This window comes from Protopterus annectens, chromosome 17.part0 (genome assembly GCF_019279795.1).
Source record: "Protopterus annectens isolate FY-2018-M chromosome 17.part0, PAN1.0, whole genome shotgun sequence".
In the NCBI taxonomy this organism is placed as follows: Eukaryota; Metazoa; Chordata; order Ceratodontiformes; family Protopteridae; genus Protopterus; species Protopterus annectens.
Genome location: NC_056751.1, coordinates 742,352,498 through 742,376,534, shown reverse-complemented (window position 1 = coordinate 742,376,534; position 24,037 = coordinate 742,352,498).

Below are 24,037 nucleotides of genomic sequence, written 5' to 3'. Positions count from 1 at the left end.
TTCACATATTGTGAACTATTCATAGCATTATCATTGTTCACTATTGCATTACGTTCATTCTGTCCATGCCCTGGTCTGGGCCAAGTAAAGACATGGCTTTGTCTAAAATCATTAATGTCTCTTTTAGCTTTATTCCTTTTTTGTTGTAGTAGCTTCCTTTCAAATGCTAAAACACAGTCCAGTAAGTTCTCCAGTAGTGGTTGAACCAGAACATCAGCAAAGTCTCTATATAACATTTGTTGCTTCGCATTTATGCTTTCTATCAATTTACTTTCTTCTGGTATAAAAAAGTCTATTAAAAGTCTAAGATAATTCCGACTCACCTCTATATTAAGTCTCTGCCATTTCGCTAGCAATTCGGGGTAATCCTTGCCCTGGCTAGGCATCATAAAAACCCTTAAGCCTCTTGGAATAATGTTTGTTTTGATCGAGGCAAAACTGAAAATGTATTCTCTGTGTTTGCAGGCGTTTCAGCTTCATGAAATCCTTTTCAATCCCCTCTAGTAGTATATGCAGCCTTTCCGAGTCAACTGCACCTTCATTCACGTCATCAGTAGCAGTCACATTCTCAAAGAAGTACGAAGCGTTAGTAACTTCATTGAGGTATTGTTTAAATCTGCATTGCAGTATCTCACCCCCATGGTCTTCACCTCTTGGTTGCATTACCTCACTCCCTCGGTCTTCACCTCTTGGGATGTAGTCCAATTCGATGGCAGTCATATTACGCAAAACACTTGTCCCAGTTAACAGTTTTTGAGAAAAGCTTTCAATACTGAATGTGTTTCTGTTTTCTCATTTTGATTATTAAGTTTATGAAAAAATAGCCTAAAAGCTTCTAGTATTCCTTCTAAATCAGATACTTTCTTTTTGGTTTCTATATTATATATTTCCTTGATTTGATTTGTTTTAATAATCTTTTTAGTCCTATTTGCTATTCTTCGTTGGTTTTTAGGGTTCATTGAATAGTAACATAGTTTAATTTTTTCTAAGTTGATCATTGTTTTGTGGTGTAGCGTCTCTGAGTATTTTTTATTAGTATCTTCTAGTTCTTTTATTAAGTTGGTGTTTCCATTTTGAATATCAAGCTTTAAATTATCTACTTTTGACTGTAATTCCATTAATTCCTTATTCTACTGTTTTTGTTTATTTTTATACAATCCCACCGCTCTTCCATATAGGTATGCTTTCAATGCATCCCATATATATATTTCAGATACATCTTTTGTAAGATTGATATCTAGGAATGTTTGTGTCTCTTTAATATAAAATTCCTTAAAATCTTTGAGATTTGTTATGTAAGATGGTATTCTTGTTACTGATATCCTTCTCTTGAAACACAAGTCTATCTCAAACGTTATGGTGTTATGGTCCGAAAATGGACATGAAATTGTCTTGACTTTATTTAATTTAGAGGTTAAATCCTTTGTTATGTACACTCTATCTATTCTAGAGTATGTATTATGTCTATGGGAAAAATGTGTAAAGAATAGTGAATCTGGGATAGCATACTCATGTATGTCAACTATATTAAAAGTTTCAACAAACTCAGATAACAACTTTGTTAAAGGTGATCTCTTACGTGTAGTTTTAGTATTTGTGTCATCTAAGGTTATAAAATCAGTATTTGAAATGTGTCCCTATTTTGGGGCTGTATTCCCCCATTATTGGCTTTGTTCTGTATTTTTTGTGCTAAGAGGTTGAGAGCCATGGTGAGAAGAGAGAACTCAACTCACTAATTGATATGATAGCCATTTAAGTTTGTCTTCCTGTCTTTCAAGAAACTGCTGGTTTAGCTTAGTGGTATCTTGCTCTCACTATAGTGCACATGGTTCTGGGTTTAAGACTTAACAGTGAAATGCATGGTGGGAACATAACATTTTATGCAAGCAACTTTCCAAAATTATACACGCAATGTTTAAAATGTGTCCCTGGATTTTGGACTTTTGCCCCCCCAATTGAAAATAAGTTCAAGAAGCTGTGCAACATGCCTATGGCTTACACTCTACTGTGATTCTGTATTTATATATTGTGTGTAGAAGTAGACTGTTATCATGGAGATGTTCTGAATAGGGCAGTTTTGTCATTAATGGTGCATGCATTTTGCTTCATTGCCTACTGGAAAAATGTTCAAACAATTTAAAATGCAGTTGTGTGTGGAAGTAGACCTTTATGATGGAAATACTCTAAATAGGGCAGTTTTATTATTAGTTAATGCATTTTTGTTTCATTGCCTGCTGGAAAAATGTTTAAATAATACATTTAAAATACACTAACTTAAGTCTAACAAGTGTGCTGTATTATACGAGGAATATAATTTAATACAATCAGGAAGGTGAATCAAGGAATGCATACATGTATGCATGGCCCTAAAAATGTGTTTGAAAACAGCCCAGAGGAAAGTGTGAAAAGCTCAAAATCATGGGCAAATTTTAAGCTTTACTTTTGTTACCAAAACAATGGATGAAAGGTAAAACAGTTCACACCACATTACCTTGACCTGGCCAAGCCTTTTGACACAATTCCCTACTCAGGTGCAGTACAAAAGATGAATAATGTAGGAGCAAACACTTACATCGATCACCAGCTGCATTGCCAACTTAGCTCACAGGATGCAGGAGATCAAAATAGGGGAAGAGACCAGTCACCAATGGAGTCCCCCATGGTTCGGTGCTGAGACATTTTCTGTTTGGCATATACATCTCAAAAGTAAAAGGAAATACCAAGTTTGAGATGACTGCAAGCCAGGAGAAGTTATTGAATCCCCAAATGATTTAACCATCATGTAGGAAGGTTTGTCCCAAATAATAACTGCTGTCAAAATCATGACAATGTCCTCTGAGAACTGCTCCAATTGTTTGGCATTTGGGAACCTGTGTACAGTGACCTAACTTTTGACCAACATGTGCCCAGAGTAATAAGAAAGCCTTTCTATATTGCACAGCCTATAAACAAATTGATTGTGACTAGATCTACAGATGTTGTCCCCCTTTACAAAGCTCTCATTATGTCAATCATTTTGTATAATGCCCACTTTGGCATGTATCTGTCCAGCCCGATGCAACAATTGGAATACCTTCAGAAATACCTTACTAAAAGGATACAAGTCCTAAACAATAGGTCTTGCATGGACCACCTCAAAGATTTATTACTATACTCAGTATCCTACAGAGTGCTTAGAGGTGACACATCTGGCATACAAAGCATCCTCCGACATAATACAAATGGACCTACTGAACATCAGCAAGTCAAATGGCATCAGAAATATTCAGTCCAGGTATCTAAATTGAATGTTGTGGAGAGATGGATATATATCACAGAGGCTACCACTTTTCCGAACAGACTATCCATGAAAATAAAGCAAAGCTCATCCATCCATATTCAAATACAACTTGGATCTAAGGATGGGTAACATAAAATGTACTCCTGGATTTCCTCTCATGCCACTAATGGATAGAGGCAGTTCCTAAATGCTGCATCCATTACATGCCCCCCTCAAATTATTTATGGTATGATCACAGTTGTTCTCACTAGGGCTAATATACAATTATCAGCCATGGAGATAGCTAAGACAAATCAGAAAATGTTACTTCAAGCACCAAAAGGGAATTGGCTAAGCTTAAAATGTACTCCAAATGAACCTATGTTGCAGTAGCAAATAGTTAAAAAATTACCCTTTTTAGTTCACCAAGTGCCCCTGTCACCCTCCACCCCCCAGTCTTTAACAGCTTCCAACACCCCTGTCTCTGGGTGACTAAATTTGCAAATGATTGCAAATGTTATCTAGGAGGGGCTGATACAGACAAACAACTAGTGTCAGAGCCATGGACTAAAACTAAATGCCAAGAAATGCATAATAGTATCCTTCAGGAAGTCATCCACCCCTAGTAACTATCATATTGACAATACATCCCTTAGATTTGACCCTGTAGTCAGGGACATAGGGACACACATAGATAGCAATCTAGCCTTTGATCCTCATGTGTCTACAGTGGTGAGGAAATCATTCTATGTTGCGCAAGTTATAAACAACGGTATGACATCTAAGTCCAAGGAAGTCATTGTTCCACTGTATTCGGCATTCATCAGACCTATCATTGAGTACAATGCCCCCTTTGGTATATACCTAACCAGGCATGAGTACAATGCCCCATTTGGATGTACCTCACAAGACACTTCCAACAGCTGGAAAGACCACAAAAGTACCTCATCAAGAGGATTACTGGCCTCAAACATATGTCCTATGCCGCCCAACTGGAAAAACTCCAGCTGTACTCAGTGGCATATCGCTTTCTCAGAGGTGATCTCTGCCTGACTTACAAAGCCATGTACAACTCAGAATTGATGGACATGCTCCACCTAAAGAAATCCAAGTCACTGTGAGCCACTCACTCTAGTGAGCTAAACCTCACCACAACAATAAATAGAACATGCTGGAGGGATAGATTCCTGTCACAGAGACACCCCATGCTTTGGAACAAAATTCCTACCTACATTAGGCAGAGCCCCTCACTAACAATCTTCAAGAGAAACCTTGATGAGTGGATGTGTAACAGAAAATACACCCCTGGGATCACTCCATTGGCTCTTCTTGACAGCGGCTCAGTTAATTAATCAATGGGGCAGCGAAAGCTGACAGACTCTGGCTAGGCTTATAAATGCCTCGGGCAAATAGCCTAGTAACTACCTATGAACCTATTAGAATGTTCACAGAGGTTCCTCACTAAAAGAATATAGGGCTTAAGTAATATGTATTATGCAGGCCACCTCAAGGCCCTAGGCCTGTATTCAGTCTCCTACAGGTTTTAGAGGGGAGACCTCCTGTATATCCACAAAACAAACAGTACCAGAATTACCTGTTCTAAAGACTTAAACCTTGCCTGTGATATAAATAGGACCTGCTAGAGAGATAGGTATGTATCCCAGATACTACCCCATCCATGGATCAGGTTCCCCATCCATGTGAAGCAGAGTTCTTCCCTAATCCAATTCAAGTGCAACTTGAACAATTGGATGGAAACCTGAAATTCATCCCTGGTTTGGCACGTATGCCTCCAATAGAAATAGGTAACCTGTAAATGGTTCATCTCCCAGGCCCATGCTTACACTTATTAAGGGTGTCAGAACTTGTCAGAGATTTGGGATGCATGGCTAGGCTTAAAAAAGCCCTTGCTGTTGTTAGGCTAGTTAACACCTATGAACTGAGTGGTCTAGAGTGAGATCAGAACCCCTACCTAACTACTCTTACATACTATAGATCACAGTACTTATCACATGTGCCACAGCTTTAGTCTGATGTTACATTGGCAGCTGGTAGTCCTAAGGTTGATGACATCAGCAGGCCTTGTAGAAGAGGATGGTTTGGACACCAGCAGCAACTTACAGGGCCAACAAAGTGCAGAACAATTGCAGTTTCATAGCCAATGGGGGCTTTTCAGTTGTTTTGCAAGGGGATACATGCGCACAAACACACACCAAGTGGCCTGCAGTGAGATTAGAACTCCTACCTAATTACTCTTACACATCAGAGATCACAGCACTTATTGCATGTGCCATGGCTTAAGTCAATCACAGCTAGTAGTCTTAAGGTCAATGACATCAGCAGGCCTTGTAAAAGAGGGCAGTTTGGACACCGACAGCAACTTACAGCCAAAAAGTGCAGAACTATTGCAGTTTTATAGTCAATGAGGGATTCTCAGTTGTTTTACAGGGCGATACATGTGCACACACATACCAAGTGGCCTGCAGTGAGATTAAAACTCCTACCTAAACCTTTGCACACTAGCAATGACACTACTTATAGTATGCATCATGGCTGATGTCTGTTTTAGAGATGACTGCAGGCAAACTACTTGTGGATTGAACAAACTAGACTTGTGTTGAACAGCATCTGTGACATGCAGAGTGAAACTGCTTTATACTGTTATCTGCATCTAGTAGCCTAGCAGTCAGATTGCTATTATCCTAGCTATGTGTCTACAGTTACCAGTATGGCCATATGTGGCTGTTTGCATTTGGATGGGCATGCCTGTGGGCAACAATGTGCCCTGACCATGCATGCATAGACATTATACATTACACCACCTGCTCACCTGTTGCTGTATGTGTGGTGACATCTAGCAAACACAGGGGTCTGTAGTTAAGTGCATTATGTACTGTCGATCCCTTACCTTGGATTCTTTGAGCAACATTATAGATGTTTGATAGTGCAGCTTTACTCACCATTATCAGGGTATGTAGGACAATACAGACATCCACACACATATTTATGTATATAGAAATGTGGCTCTGTGTGTGTGTGTGTGTGTGTGTGTGTGTGTGTGTGTGTGTGTGTGTGTGTGTGTGTGTGTGTGTGTGTGTGTGTGTGTGTGTGTGTGTGTGTGTAAGATATATACACGTGTTAAGTAGGTATATGGGGAGAGACCTGAGATGTATATTTTATATATATACATATACATATATATATATATATATATATATATATATATATATATATATATATATATTCTCAAGTAAAAAGTAGAAGGAATTCCAGAAGACAAAGCTGTAGTACAATTCTTTTAATAAAAACAAACCATTTGTTGTCAAGGTTTGTTTTTATTAAAAGAATGGTGCTACAGCTTTGTCTTCTGGGATTCCTTCTACTTTTTTTAATTTTGCTGTTTTTGGTCTCCCAGTCTAGCCTTTTGGAGGTATATTGAACTTTATATATATAAATATATATATATATATATATATATATATATATATATATATATATAGCTATATGTAGGTATATATATGAATATCTCTATTTGTATATTCATAGAGATGGATATACTATATATGGAAGAGAGAGATAGTGACAGACAGATATGTATACATAAATGTATGTATGCATAGGCATATCTATACATACAGGTCATTTTGGGCAAAGGACAACAGAATTATGCTGTGTGTAACTAAGTATATGAGCATGCCCAGTGGGATTGTCAGTAGTTATTAATTGACTCCAGGCCACACTTACCTGTACTCCAGTCTGGGATTTTGTGTGTTACAGACAATTACATCTGTCCCTATGTCTGCTGTACTGCACTTCACTCAAATTGTCCACAGCATTCTTCAGCTGTGTGATTTAATTAATATGTGACAGTGGTTAATAATATTACACCACACACAGACTGACAGTCTGTCAAAAACCCAACATAATACAACCTCACATCCAAAAGATGTGGATACTTCCAGATTAGAACCATCAATGCCAGCACCCATGCTAATTTCTCTGGTCCACTGAGCCACACAAGCTGCCAGACAGAGAGTACTCATGCATGACACAATCAACAACAACAATATGTACGCTGTTATTCCTGGATTAATTGAGACATACTATGTGTGACTGATTTATGTTTTACTGCCCTGAGATGCCTGGACTGCTGATATACCATTGATGAGTGACTGTTACAGCAGTTATATGGGGACACTGCTGTGTTGGGGGTGGGGAACAACACCGCATGTTCTGCTAGGCTACACAGTAGTCCAAATTTCATGTAACCCCGCTGTTTAACACCTCCCTTGATTGATGTAGTGAATATACCGTGTATGAGGCCTAGTGACTATTAAAGGACACGTGATAGTGGACTGGGTATCTGTAGTCCCATGTGGATGTTACTTTTGTCCAAACAGCCCACTATATTTACTTGCACAAATGTAGCAGATCCATACATACCATACTAATCCTTACAAGTACTGTGTAGGTTAGAGACTTACCTTGCAAATGCAACAGTCGACAGAACTGTAGTTCAGGGCTGACTCTGTCTGATGCAAGCAGTACACAGCCAGTACATGGATAGGTACAGGTTGTGTTGGTTGCCTGGCATCAAGTTTGATATATGTATGTGAGTAGGAGTAAGCTGTCAGTCCCTAGGTCCCTAGGTTTCAGTGTATGCTGCTATGCATTGTCTGTTAGCCAAAGCCAGGATGTACTGAGCACACCTATGTCTGCCTACAGGAATATCAGCAGGGGGTTCCTCCTCCGAGTCCTCCTGTGACTGTGGCTGTGGTGACCTAGGCACTGGTGACAGGCTGTGTATCCCTTCCCTTTGCTGATCCTGCTGCAGCTGTTTCACAGGATCAGATTGTGTAGCATGGCACATACTGTGAACATGACCAGGTAACAGCAGTTTACTGTTTCTTACTGTTGGAAAAGTCAGTCAACAAATGTCTGCCATTTTTAAACAAATACATAAATAAATAAAAATATCAATGTAGTAGTAACATAATGGTGGTATTGATTTGGTTCTGGTATTTTTTTAATTAGCGAAAACTTATCGATTTAAGGAGTAGTGGTTCTACTTGACAAACCAGATATGGGTCCTGGGCAACTGCACAAATTGTCCTTATTATAATCCACCACTGCCCATACTTAGGCCAGCAGTTATAGCTACTCATATTCATAATGTATTTTAGCTCCATTTCACAGAAATATGCAGTTGCTTGCCAGCTGCAGCAAAGTACTCACTTTTTCCTAACTCTCCAATGACTGCCCACATACTGTTGCTTACCAAGATTTAAAAAAAATCTTGCCTCAGGCTACCATGGTGCACTGCTGCTATTTACAGGTTCAAAGTTAAGTACTAGGCTAGCTGCTCTTATAGGCCATTATAAGCATAGCCAATTTCCTTTCCAAATGTGAGAATCAAACCCTGCATTATGTGTTAGCAAGTTAAACACCTTAACCATTATACCAACCTTGTAATGTCCCCCACTCCACAATATCCACTATACCATTTAATATTCATGGGCTTTCTGGTATCCTAATAAGTAACGGAATGGGCTTTCTGCTATCCTAATGAATAATTGGAATTTAAAGAAGAGAAAGCAAGGCAGCTTTAGATAGGGGTGCTGTAACCTGTTTTTTATGTATTTTTTAAAGTAAAGAAACATTTCTTTCTTTTAAATAAATAAAGAGCCCCTATCTGAGCATTGTCACTGTCTCATGCTGTGATTTACAAATGTAGGCACCATGAGTATGCAAAAATAAATATTCATGGTGTCAATTCTTTGTTTTGTTAGTGATTGTTCTGTCCAGCATATAAGCTAATGGAAATTAATGAGCAATGCTGAACATAAAACTTTTTTTAAATACAATTATTTCATTGTAGATATTGTGTGGCTGGCCATGGACACAGCTGAAGCTATCGGTCACATGTAGCCACTTAACTTGCCCTTGTTATAAATCCACCATTTTGCTCCATTAAAAATGGTAACAGTGTTTTTTTTTTTTTTGTTAAAATGGAGCTGATAGCACAGAAATGCTAGTAGTATGATTGTCTCAAAATCACAACAATAACACAATGCATTGTCACCCCTGTTCCATATTATGGGACCTAGTCCTGTTCGTGCATGGACATTGAGTAACATGCGGTGGCCATACAGGGAGTCCAGCTAATTAAGGTCTGCATTATACTAATAATTATGGTCAACATACTATCCAGCTGCTCATTATGCCTGTTTATCAGCACGGAAGTCACAGAGAGTATGTGTGCCTCTGTAACCTGGCCACACTAATATTGTCCTTCCCCATGTTATTGTCCACTTGCATTATGATACCTTAGATGGGTATTATACTACCGGGCTGTCCATCAATGCACATCACATGGTCTCTCTTTCGTACCCTGGTTACAATTTATGCTCCTGGATTTGACCTGACACATAGACATTGTCTAAACAGGATCATATTCTGGCAAGACTCCTGCATGGTGCAGGAGGGTGGGCAAAATCATTTTGTACCTGCTGTGCATGCAGCACACAGAACATTTGCTGGGGGAATAGGCCATCTATGCAAAGTCGATGCCTGACACGTACTTGCCAGGGTACTGAGTGATGCCAGTGACATCATCTACTCTGGCAAGCAGGGTCATCACAAACACAGTGATATGAGTATACACCACCCAAAGATTCTTTACCAGTAGGAAGAAAAGGGTTGGGAGAGAAAGACCTAATATTACAATAAAAGCTCATGTTTTCTATGTCATTGTAAGTACACCTGGTATCTATAGTTGTAAATGCCTTATGCTGCCATGCATATACTGTGTTCACTGATGCTTGTTTTCTGTTTTGTAGTAGCTGAGGAGATTAAGAGACCTGATGGGCTGCAAAAGAAGCGGCCCACACCATCTGGACAGTGGACTAAGTGTAATACGTACCTAACATGTGTCCTGAAACACTGAGTGTCTGTGTTCTGTTTTTGCAGTTTAATATTTAGCCATGGAATAGCTCTTCATTGGCTTTGTAAATTATTGTTTCCTCTAGTTACTGTGCTATTGTACTAAACTATACCATTTATACTTACACTGGTGTAACCTATGTTAGTATTTGTTGTCTGATTTTTGACAGGTTGTTGCATTTGTAAACTTTTTTGTTCTCTTTGTCATTTTTTTAGTTATGTTACTGTGTTCTTTAGTTTTCTGCAGGATAAGTCACAGCAGGCTTTGGGTAAGTGGCAGTCACCACACAGTGCACCAGTTACAGTGCTGACTGTTACACCCTCAGCAGTTCTCACGCCTGACACTCTGCAGGGTGTTGAAGATCACAGTGTGGAAGTTGACCCTGACAGCTCACTGGTGGCCTTTGTTGCTGCTCCTGTGGTAGATAATAAAGGCTGCTAATTGAAGACTGACATGAAGGGGCCATCCTAGGTCCCGCAGCACAAAGTTCAATGGCTGCTGAGGACCTAAGTGGACTGGCAGCTCTGTGTCTGCACTGGCACACAGAAACACCTCCATCATGCCACCCCAGGAGGAGCTAGTGCATGTCAGCTACAGTGGTGACTGACTTCTGGGTGTGTTCTCCATGGGGCTAAATTGTAAAGCCATCCTCACCACACCATGGCATTCTATCTGCTTTGTGATGTCACCTCCTATACCCGCTTTGTAGTCTAACTCTACCTGCCACCATTTCTCCACCCTCTATCCATCTACATCTCTGCATTGTTGCCCCCCATTTTGTGTTACTATATCTCCTGTTAGTCTTTGTCTCCATTATATGTTTGTTTGTCCACCTCCTGTACCCTCTTTCCAACCAATGGATTCCTCATGCTAATTTTACACTCTACTCTTCTTACAAAGAAGGGGACTTGCCCAAAAAACACCCGTTTCCTCCCCCATACCACTCCCCTTTCCTTTATCCTTCTGTGTTATTCTTCTTGCTCTTACTCTTTCCTTACTCCCCTATAATCCCCTTTCCTTACTGCCTTATGACCCCCTTTACTGCCCTATAACTCCCTTTCCATTTATATAATAAAACTGAGCCGTGTAGCCCTTTTTTAATTTCTCCAAGTCTTTTGGATTTGTAATACCATGATGGGAATGGACCTCATTCCTACATCAAAGTATGATTAAAGTTCATGAAATTAGTATTGTTTCAGTCTTTGATGTCAGCCAAAACTTTTTGCAGTACCTGCAATGTGCCCAGCAATGGCTCCTTCTGCAACTCATATGAAGTTACATGTATTAGTAATATTTCTAATTGTAGATTATTTTTTTTATAAGACCCGTTGCTCCTACTACTATTGGAACTATCTGAGTATCTTTCTTCTACATTGCTCTCATATGTGCCTGCAAATCCTGATATTTTATGGCTTTGTGTCTCTCTGCACACAAGACACTGTAGTCAATGAATGTGGCAATTTCAATGATCAATGCTACTTTTGTCTTCTTTTCATGGACCTCTGTATCTGGTTTTCTCGCATATATCTTTTGAACTGTTGGTAATGGGTGATCCCATGTGATGTAAACTTTATCATTTCCTATGATGCTTTGTGGCTCATGTTTCCAGTATTTTTCAGCTACTTCAGTATTATAATGTTTACACAATCCCCAGTGCAACAGTCTTGCTACAAGCTACTTCAGTATTATAATGTTTACACAATACCCAATGCAACAGTCTTGCTACAAGCTACTTCAGTATTATAATGTTTACACAATACCCAGTGCAACAGTCTTGCTACAAGCTACTTCAGTATTATAATGTTTACACAATACCCAGTGCAACAGTCTTGCTACAAGCTACTTCAGTATTATAATGTTTGCACAATCCCCAGTGCAACAGTCTTGCTACAAGCTACTTCAGTATTATAATGTTTGCACAATCCCCAGTGCAACAGTCTTGCTACAAGCTACTTCAGTATTATAATGTTTACACAATCCCCAGTGCAAAAGTCTTGCTACAAGCTACTTCAGTATTATAATGTTTACACAATACCCAGTGCAACAGTCTTACTACAAGCTACTTCAATATTATAATGTTTGCACAATCCCCAGTGCAACAGTCTTGCTACAAGCTACTTCAGTATTATAATGTTTGCACAATCCCCAGTGCAACAGTCTTGCTACAAGCTACTTCAGTATTATAATGTTTGCACAATCCCCAGTGCAACAGTCTTGCTACAAGCTACTTCAATATTATAATGTTTGCACAATCCCCAGTGCAACAGTCTTGTCACATTATTATGTCTTTCAGTATACAGTCCTTCTGTCATTAGTATGTCACAGAAAAACACCAGACGTCAAGGAAAAAACCTTTATAAATAGCAAAGCTTTCAGGTTACAACCCTTCTTTAATACTAATACATTAGTATTAGTATTGAAGAAGGGTAGTAACCTGAAAGCTTTGCTATTTATAAAGGTTTTTTCTCGACGTCTGGTGTTTTTCATTGACTTTTATCAGTTCGCAGCAGTTTGTGTTTTTTTGATTAGTATGTCACAACCAGCAACAAGGTGTGCAACTGTTTCCAATTCTGTTTTACAAAACCTATGTTTGTCTGTTTCTCCCACACGTTCAATGCACATTCTAAACCAACATGTATGTAGCTCACTATCTTGCGCCGCCAGTATTAACCTTTCAATTTTTGGTTTGAATTTGCCTCTCCTTAATCATTCCTGCATTTGATCCTGATCAACATAAGGTTGTTACAGAAGTTTTCTATACTTGCAACTATATTTATGCATTTTCCACATTTCTTGCCTTCTCTTCTGATCCTTCACTTTATATTCTTTCTTTTGTTTTTTGGCACATTCAGTTGCTGCCTGATTTTTATCTACTTCTGGTTTGATTTCCATTCCCGCTTGACGCAGATATGCTTCTGCTAGACTAAGAGGGGAAGTCATCTTAGACTTATTCTCCTCATGTTGCAAAACTTTCACTATATTTGGGTCTTGTGAGGTCAGCAGATATGTATGCAGTCCCATGATTGCAGATCAATACATGTAATCAATTTCAAGGAGGCCCATCCCTCCTTCGGAACGGGGAATATATAATCTTGGTATACACTGATTTTTATAAATAATTTGATGAGCATGAAGCATCCTTCTTGTTTTCCTATCTAATCTATCCAACACATTTTGGGGCCAGTCAATCACTCCAAAACTACAAGTTAGGACAGGAAGAGCAAATTGGTTTACAGCTTGGATTTTGCTCCTAGATGTCAATGCTGTTTTCAGAATTAATTTAGGGCTTCTAAAGTATTCCTTTCTGAGTTTTAGTTGCATTTCTTCATGTTTTATTGCTGATCCTTCATCAGTTCTCAAGTATTTATAAACTCGCTCTTGCTCAAGTTCTTTTACATTCCTGTCCCAAACTGATGTTTTCTTGGTGCTGCAGCTTTCCTGCTTTAAAGGTTGCCTTTGCACATTTATCAAGACCAAATGATATTCTTATATCACCTCAAAAAGTTTTGACTGCTTGCAGTTGTGCTTTCAATTCCTCATCTGATGAGCTATACAGTTTTAAATCATTGACAAAGAGAAGATGAGAAGTCTTTATATTTTGTTGCTTTCTGGGAGCCAAATTATAGCCATGGCTTAAGCTGTTAGGCAGGCAGTTAATGGGTTAAGGGCCAGGCAAAAGAGCAACAGTGACAGAGTCACCCTGGAATATCCCCACTGGATTTTTATCCCTGGAATAATAATTTGTCCTTTATCATGAATTAACTGCAGAGTGGTTTGCCACTGCTTTATTGTCGCTGTAATTTAATTTATCCATGTAGGGTGTATCTTATACATTTTTAAGGACTCTTTTATCCATGAATGTGTGATACTATCAAATGCTTTTTTCTAGTCAATCCACACCATACTTAGATTCTTCCCCTTTTTACAGTTCACCACTATGACTTTATTTAACAACAGATTATTCTTTGCTCCATATGACTTTCTTTTATTGCCCTTTTGTTCTATTGCCATAATTGAGTTTTCTTCTAAATGACTACACACTCTGTCGGCATCAATTTCATGTAGAGTTTATATGTCGTTGGAAGGCAAGTTATTAGTTTCATAGTTTCATAGGGTAGTACTAGGCTAACTGCCCTTGTGAGCCATTTTAAGCCTAGCCAAGTATCCCTTAATTGATCTCTAATTTTTAGGGTAGCTACCAGGTTCACTCTTAAATAAGAGCATTGTTTTTCCTGTTGTTAGCCAGGTTGGTGTCTGTTCAGGGTATGCATATAAACACTTCTTACTCATGGCTAAATCTTCATGCAAAGATGTTAATACTGCATTTGGGCCTGGGGTTTTCCAATTGCTGGCTTTTCTTAACTTTGTTTCAATCTCTCTGGCTGTTACTTCATCCCATTTCATATCCTGTACTTTTAAACTTCTTATTCTTTCTTTTACTTCTTCTGTCCATTTAGCATCTTTTTATGTTCCACAGGATCTTTATAGATATTTCTCCAAAATGTATCTATTTCTTCTTTTTTGTGTAGTCTTTCAATTCCTTTTACCTTGTTTCCCAATTGTCTATAAAACTTTTTTGGGTCATCAATAAATTGCTTATTTTGTACTTTTCCTTTATATTTATCTGTGTATCTTCTAAATTGTTGTGCCTATGCTGAGATTTTTAGTTTATTATTTGCAATAGTGGATGATAAATCCTGATCCATTATAATTCTGTGCATTGCTTTTATCACGTCTATCTTTCTGAATATTTTTGTTGATCTGTTCCCTCTTCTATACTCTTCTAGCAGTGACACGTCTTGTCTTAATTGCTTTATAGTTGTCGCTATTCGATACTTCCATGACGGTATTTGATTTCCCCCCTTCGTTTCCCTTACTACCCTGTGTTCTTGTGGTAGAATTTTATCTGTTATTAATTTAGCCACACAGTATTTATTTATTTTATTTATTTGTCAATTTGTTAACCGGGTTAGTCCAACTGAACCAGTGGCCCATTTTCAGTGGAGACCCGAGGAGAAAAGCTCCAACTTACAATACAAGTAAATACAGTTTATGAAACATTTCAAAAGAATGATATACATTTTGCAAGCATGATATAAATTACAGGAAATACAAATTATAGTAGATACAAATTTTTAGACAGACTAGAAAGAAAAATAAATTAAAGGCTTAGAAAAATGTTTTATAGTAATTACAAGCAGAACTAGACACAGGTATACACAAATTGAGGTTACATGTTAGAAATAGCATGGTATTAAGTAAAAAGATGTATGTAGGTGAGAGACAGATATAGAGCACAAGAGGTTATTGTAAGAAGTGGGCAAGGAGTCAATGAAGATAGCTGTGGTAGCAGTATGAGACACGGTAAAGAGGTGTAAGGGGGGGCATTGGAGATTAAGTGGGATCTTGGCAATGGCAGATGCTGGCATTTAGGAGAAAAATTTTGAGTTCGGATTTAAAGTGATTTGTGCTAGAAACAGTTCTGATGTTAGGGCGAGCTTATTCCAAGCATGGGAGACACTGCTTTTGTAAAGAAGTTTACCGATACTTTTGTTAGGTTTGTAGGTGTCAAGTAGGTGCTGGTCTGAGCTACGGAGAGTATTGTAGGGGGTATAAAGGGATATTAGGGAGAAGAAACAGAGACAAGTGAAAGGTTTGGAAAGTAAAGAGTGTATGAGTTGCAGCTGGAAGAAAAGCAGGTGGTGGGGGAAGTCCAGCCAGTGAAGTTGTTTCAAAGCAAGGCAGTGATATGATTTGTAAGGCTGGTTACTGACAAATCTTGCAACACTGTACTAGTTTGACACTGTTTAGCTAAAAGGGTGGTTTTGTAGATGAGTAAAGATAGTAGAGGCATAGAGAAGACAAGGCAGGCAGGAGGAATGCCTGAATGAGAGTTTGTTTGGAGTCAGGGGTTTGGTATTTTTTATTTCTGTAGATTTCTGATTTGTCTTTTTGATACAGTGCTGTATATGGCTATCAAATTTCAGTTGGTCATCAATTACAGTACCAAGAAGTTTTGTATCTGGCTCAGCATGGACGAGGGTGTTATTCAGAGAAGAAATGTTGAAAGTTGTTTTGAGATGAAAGCAGGTTTGGGGAAGAAAGAGTAGAAGTTTTGTTTTCTTCGGGTTATTAGTTGGTTGTCAGTTAGCCATTTTTCAGTGGACCGAAAGCTATTTTGATTGATGGAGAGACAAGATAGAAATGTTGTCAGACCAGGTGATAAGAGTGGAGTCATCCATGTATTGTATGAGGGAGGAAGTTGTACAGGAAGTGTGCAGTTGGTTGGTAAAAATATTAAAGAGTAGAGGGCCAAGAATGGAGCCCTGAGGGATCCCAGTATAAATGGGTAAAAACTGCAGAGGTAAGGGGAGAATAAAAAAAACCAGTCAGTCACTTGTTTCTCTGTTATATGTGTAAAATGTACCTAAACTTAAGAAATACTGTAGGAAAGAGAAGCTAATATGGTTTCTTGGCTTCTGTGGTGTTAGCTAACATAAACCTAATAAATTCTGGGAAAGTAGCTGCTATAATATCTGCAATATTACTATATCTGAGGGGAGTACAGAATCAAAATGGACTGTTTACTTATTTAGTTAAAATAGTGAAGTGCCTAGCTCAGGGTGGAGCCCGGCTGTTGAACGAGGTGGTATGCTGTCCCAGTAATTAAGTTTTAGAATTAAAAAAACATACAAGAATATGTGGTTGGTACTTGTTTCTGTGCAGGGATGATTCCAGAGCTCTGTGTGATAAGAATAAAAGCCGCAATGGTTGAACGGAGCATGATTTAGGCACTAAGGTCATAACTGAATAAAAACAAACAAAATAAGAGCAATTAAAGAAACAGGTAGAATAAGGAGTATAAGTAAACAACAGCGGAAAGATACATTACAGATACTGTTACCCTGTGTAGCCGTTTTATAAAATACAAGCTGTATAAGAGAACAATGCAGTCGCAGACACCAACAATATTAGTGCAACAATATAATAACACTACTGCAGTAAACATGATATTGCTATGACATAGGCTTCCACTAATTCAGAAAATGGCAGAGAAGCTGCAGTTAGCTCCGGTGATAAACAGCCGAGCCGCACTATGTCGAATGCTAATACTAACCAAAGTAAGCCAGGCTAACAGAATAATCAACAGATGGCTAGCTGACTTTAAAGTGTAAATATAGCTAAATATCAATGCACTTTACTGTAGTTTCTAACAGATGTAACTTGAGCAAAATGTATAATACTTGCAGGAGAGACAACAGCACACCAGGTGATCAGTCAGCGAGGAGCTGGGTATTTTAAAAAATGGTGCCCGAGCATCATGGGATTTCTTTCTGGGCAATTAGGGGGGAGGGGAGGAGAAAAGACATTTCAGGAAATGCTAGAAAGGTACAAGCTAACTAGAGAGTCAAAACTGTTGAGGTAAGAGCAGAATAAAAAAAAAAAACAATCAATCACTTGTTTCTCTGTTATATGTGTAAAATCTACCTAAACTTAAGAAAAACTGTAGGATAGAGAAGCTAATATGCTTTCTTGGCTTCTGTGGTGTTAGGCTAACATAAACCTAATAAATTCTGGGAAAGTAGCTACTATAATATCTGTAATATTACTATTTCTGGGGGGGTGGGGTACAGAATCAAGATAGACTCTATATATATTTAGTTAAAATAGTGAAGGGTCTAGCTGGGGGGGTGGCTGCTGACCAAGGTGGTGTGCTCTCCCACTAATTAAGTTTTAGAAGTAAAAAACATTCATCTTTCCCCAGATATTCTATGTCTCACTGAAATCTGACTAAAACCATAAGCCTCAGACAATGAGGTTATACCACCAGGTGACAATATATTAAGGCTTGACCTTACCGCTAAGAAGGGAGGTGGGGAAGCTGTTCTATATAAATCCATGCTAGAGATGACCAATGATGCTCCACAATCAACACGAGTTGATAAGGCTGAAATTATTATTACTAAACTACATATCAATAAAAATAAATGCATATATAGTGTCTGTGTCTATATTTCACCAGGTAATAATATAAAGATTCTAGTGGATATACTATGCTGGCTGTCAAATAATTACCCCCAAGAAACCATTGTTCTTGGGGACTTTAACATAGAGTGGTACACCTGCTCCTCAGAACCCCCTATTCATCATGTTAACCTATATGGATTCACACAGGTCATATCCTCCTCCACTAGGATAAGTAAACCCAACAATAAAGAAACTACCCTAGACTGGATACTTATTAACAATCATCCTCATATGAACAAAGCTGGGACTCCACCTGACAACATAAATGATCACCTTCTCACCTATATAATCAGGAAAAATGCTGAACTCCCTAGACAACCCACTTATAAAACAATTAGGAACAAGAAAAACTTTTACCTCAATAATTTCCAAAATTAACTCAAACTCTGGAATTGGTCAGTCCTAAATCATCTGTCACTAGTAGAAGCTGTAAAATACTTTAATGGCAAATTCTTAGCCATCCTAGACACCCACACACCAGCACGCTCTATTAGAACTAAAACTAAAGCTGCCTCATGGCTTTCAGAAGAAACCAGACAAAAAACTCACTTAAAAACAAAGCCTGGGCCACTTGGTGAGCCACAAAAGCCCTCACAGATCACCTTAGTTATAGACAGCTAAGGAATGATACAAAAAAACTGTTATAACTGACAAAAAAATATATTATTGCCACCTACAACAAAAACATCAAAATAAAACCCAAAAATTTTGGGCAGGCATAAATAAACTTCTCCACACAGGACAATTCACAACCCCTACCCCATCAAGTTCTAATGAAAAACCTCCAGTCGAGGTTGCCATTTCCATCAATAGCTTCTTTAAAGAAACTATCCAGCATCTAGCTAGTCAATTATCGCCCAGGAGCCCAAACCCATTTACTACTACACTCAGCGCCCAAACTACCTTCAACTTTCAACCAGCCTCAACATCATTTATCTGAAAATTAATCAAGAAATTAAAACCAACTACCCTAGCTGCAGATCTCCTCCCAGCAGAGTACTTACAAAAAGCAGCTGATGCTGTAGTTTACCCTATATCCATCCTGATCAATAGAACTATATCTGATGCTTCCATTCCCTCCATCTGGAAGATATCCCATGTTATCCCACTCCATAAAGGAGGCAGCTCCACTTAGCTCTCAAATTACAGTCCCATAGCTATTCTGTCACCACTAGCAAAAATTATGGAAAAATGCATTGATAGACAACTCCTGAACTATCTTACCAAGAACAATCTCCTAACAAACTCTCAACATGGTTTTAGATCATACCACTGTACCACCACTGCCCTTCTCTCCTTCACTCACATCATAAATCAAAACCGAAACAGTAATAAACATTTCATAGCCATCTTTTTAGATCTTTCTAAGGCTTTCGACATGATAAACCACCAACTACTTATAAAAACAGTGGAAACAATTTTCCTAGACTCCCAGGCTATTCAATGGTTCCAATCTTATCTGAGTGGTAGACAACAGGCAGTCCTATGGAAGGACAACCTATCCACCCTTTTACCTATCACGCTTGGAGTCCCCCAGGGCTCTATCTTGGGACCCCTCCTATTTCCCATATTTATTAATGATCTGCACAACGTCATCCCAGATGCTACCTGTATTCAATATGTTAATGACTTGACCCTAATATGTTTGGCCACATTCCCAACAGTGCTGCAGCCTTTATCCCAAAGCACTTTTAATGCCATTGAAAATTGGCTCCTTAATCGCTGTATCATCTTAAATCCCAAGAAAACTAAGTTGCTGCTGTTATTTCCATCTCGAAGGTCCACCCCCTCAATCTTCTCCATAAAATCCAAAAATGGCAGCATTATTTCTTCAGACCCCTATACCAAGCTCCTAGGTGTAATAGTTGACAATAACCTGAAGTTTGACTTGCACATTAACCATACGATTAAAGCACTTAATAAAATCTTAGCTCTCTATAGAGGATTAAACCCTTCCTAACTCCCCTAGCTAGGACTGTTATTACTCATGCACATCTACTCTCTATGATCCTCTATGCCTCCCCCTTATTCACAAACTTTAGTAAAACCGACGTGAACAAATTCACTAGCTGCTATAATCACATTGCTAGATTTGCCACTGGTATAGCCTATAGAACCTACCAATGTATTAACCTTAATCAACTTAGGTGGCTTGAACTACCTAACCTACTTCAGGTCAACCAACTAGTAATTGCCCATAAGATTCTCTAGCAGTCCAAATATTCACCTGTCCTTAAAAGTCTTATCACCCCCTACCAGAATCTCAAGACATTCCGATCATCCAATAAAATGTTAGTGTACACGTTAAAAACTAGCAACTCAGCTGGGGAAGCACTGTTTGCCAACTCTGTTGATAAAACATGGAATCCACTTCCTGATGACCTAACTTCAGAACCCTTTTTAGCCCAATTAAAAAAAAATCTTATACAATACTTTAAAACATAATGGCTATGTCCTTGCTTTACCCCTGACTAACTTCTACCCCCTCAACTGCATGCCTAATGAGGACTTTGTCACTTCTAAGTGACTATATCTTAGCTATTAGTTAATAACCTAATAGCTTTGTGTGACTGTGTGATGCTTAGATCCTTTTAATGAATGTAAATCCGTATGGAATTTGTAAAATGTGATTTACATGTATATATGAAATAGTTTTTGTAATATGTATAGAGCTTTTCTCCCTAGGCCTCCGCTGAAAATGGACATGTATCCAGTCAGACTATCCCAGTCAACAAATGTAAAATAAATAAATAAGAGTATGTGGTTGGTGCTTGTTTCTGAGCAGGGATGATATAGTAAATATATCCTATTTACTTCTGTTATATGGCATGGATCTCTATGGACACTCCTAATTACTGTGTTCATTTGTTTTATCAAACTTCTAACTTTATGAGTTTTATTGACCTTCTGCAGTCTATTTCTTTCATTGATCTTAATATGTCTATCTATCTCTATTAAATCAAGCAACTCTTCTCTTAGCTCATTTTCTTCTAAACTGAGGGCACATTTTTTGTTTTCCATTTCCTGTGGGAATTCTATAGAAAGTTCTATAGCATCTTCCTGTGGCATATTCTCATCAATTTCATCCTGTGTCATCCGTTGCTCTGTCATATGGTAACTTACTGGCCTATCACTCCTCACCATTGACTGCGTTAGTTTCCACAGTTTCCTGTTTCTTCCCTTGCTGTCCAGCTTCAAGTGAACATTTTTACTGGTTTTCTGTGGAAGGCTCCAAAAAATCTTCATATGGCAACTGACCATTCCACTGGTTTCTCCTTAATTTGGATGTATGTTGCTCTATCTTACTGTGGTGTTTTCTGAATTAGATTTTATACACTAAATCCTTCACTTTGCAGGTACTCCACAACCTCAGTTTCTATTTCTTTAACTTCTCCATTACCAATCTCCTTTTCTACTTTTCCTCTTTGTCTTCTTATTTTTTGTATTGTAAAGTTTTCCATGTCTGGATTCCTTTGCCTGTATTTCTCTTCAAATATCTTTGGTGCTGCTCTTTTTGTACTGGTTAGTTTTGTTTTCTCCTTCGCATAAATATTACACCATATTAAATCTCTTTTTCTTTCCCATGTCCATGTTTCTTCTTCAGATATCTCCTGATCTTCCTGTTTCTCCTTACTTTGGGGACTCACTCCATCATGCTGTGGTGTAACTCGTATTAGACCTTCTACACCAAATCCTTCACTTCGCAGGCACTCCATAACTTCAACTTCTATTTTTTAACTTCTACTTTACTAATCTTCTTTTCTACATTAACTCTTCGTGATATTTTTTTTACTGTGAAATTTTCCATAGCTGGATGCCTTTGCGTGTATTTCTCTTTGAATATCTTTGGGGCTGCCTTTTTTGTATTGATTAATTTGGCTTTTGACTTTGCATAAATATTGCACCATATCAAATCTCTCTTTCTTTCCCATGTCCATATTTCCTTTTTATACTTTTCACAAATGTCTAGGTTTTGTTGTTTATATTTTCGCACTTCCTCAGATGCTTCTTTTTCCAAACATATCAAAGTTTCTTGGTCTATATAATGTTTTTCACAAATCAGTTGTATTAATGAACACAATTTTTTATTTGAAGCTTCTGACAGTTTTTCTTGTGGAATTATCTTTCTTTCCACTAATTTCTCTCTTAATCTTTTTGCATATCTTGTGTCTGGAAAGTCTTGGCTTTTTGCATAATAGTAACAATATATAATTTCTTTCTTAGCCACAATAGTCCACTCTATCATCTTTATGGCTCTTCTTTGGCCTATCAGTTTTTGTGATTTTTCTGGACTGCTACTTCCTTCTACAACAAGAGGACCATCCTCCCCTTGGGCCAGGCCTGGCCCCATTGTAGGAATATTTCCATATTCTGAGGATTTTACACTGTCATTTTTTCCAGTCCTGGCACCAGTGCACCTACCAGGATTGGGCACTTTTTTATCCTGGGTCTTGTGTACCCAGCTCTCTTTTTAATTATTAACCTACTTCTGTCCATGATGTATGCTATTTAATTATTTTACATTTGTTTACCAGGATAGTCCGACTGGATACATGTCCATTTTCAGTGGAGGCCCAGGGAGAAAAGCTCCACATAGTCAAACATACAAAAGGTTGCACAAGAAATTAGAAAACAATTAGAATATATAAAAAGAAAGTAGTAATATATCTTATGTACATTGGTTTAGTAATGTTCCCTAGTAGGGACTCACAGTTCTCATGGACAGACACAATTACAAGTAAGATTGTAACTCACAGTTAGTCCCTAGTAGGGACTCACAGTTCTCATGGACAGATGCAATTACAAATAAGATTGGATACATAGCATGGTGATGTAGTTAGATGTTATGATAATTACTGATTATGCTGTGATAATTACTGATTATGCTATTGTTTTATAATTTAATCCAGGTTGGTACATGGGCATAGCCAGTTCAATTTGAGATACTGTTTGAGTTTTTTTTGAAGAGACTTTTGGAGGATTGTAGGATTATATAGTTTGGAAAGGCATTCCAGGTTTTGCCAACAAAGTTGGTGAACAGGGATTCACCAGCTGAGTTATTAGCTTTTTGGGTTTGGACCAGTAATTTGTTTGCTGACTGTAGGGATCGCAGGTTGCTATATGGCTTAATAATATTTATAAGAGAGGGGGTATCTTTAGGGTGGTACAGAACTTTGTATGCTATTAAGAGTTGATTGAATTGAATTAAGCTGGGCAGTTCTAGCCATTCTAGTTATTTCAAGTTCTGGCAGTGAAGGGTTCTGTAGGTGGAGCCAGTGACGAATCTGGCAATATGGTTGCAGGTATGGGACAGCTTACTTAGTTCGGTTTTATTGAGGTTTGAGAGTACAGGTGAGGCATATAAAAGAGTAGAGAGTAGGTGTGATTGGGCGATTTGAGTCCTAGCCAGTGGGGTTAAGAGTGTCCTATTTCTGTACAGTGATCCAAGCTTCTTATTGATGGTCTGTACAGTTTTGTTGACCTGTAGGTCAAATTTGAGATTATTGTCTATGATAACCCCTAGACGTTTAGTGTGTTGATCTGGGGAGATAGTGGTGCCATTGTTAGACGTGACAGAGAATGAAAGTGTGGCAGATCTAACACTGAGGGTGAAGAGAAGAAGTTTAGTTTTATTGGGGTTCAGTAGTAGGCGTTGTTTGACGAGTCAGTTCTCAATAGTGTTAAATGTATTTTGGGTTAAGATTTGTAGTTCGGATGGGGAGGTGGCTGAACAGATGAAAGTGGAATCATCTACATATTGAATACAGGTAGCTTTAGGGATAGCAGTGTGAAGATTATTGATAAAA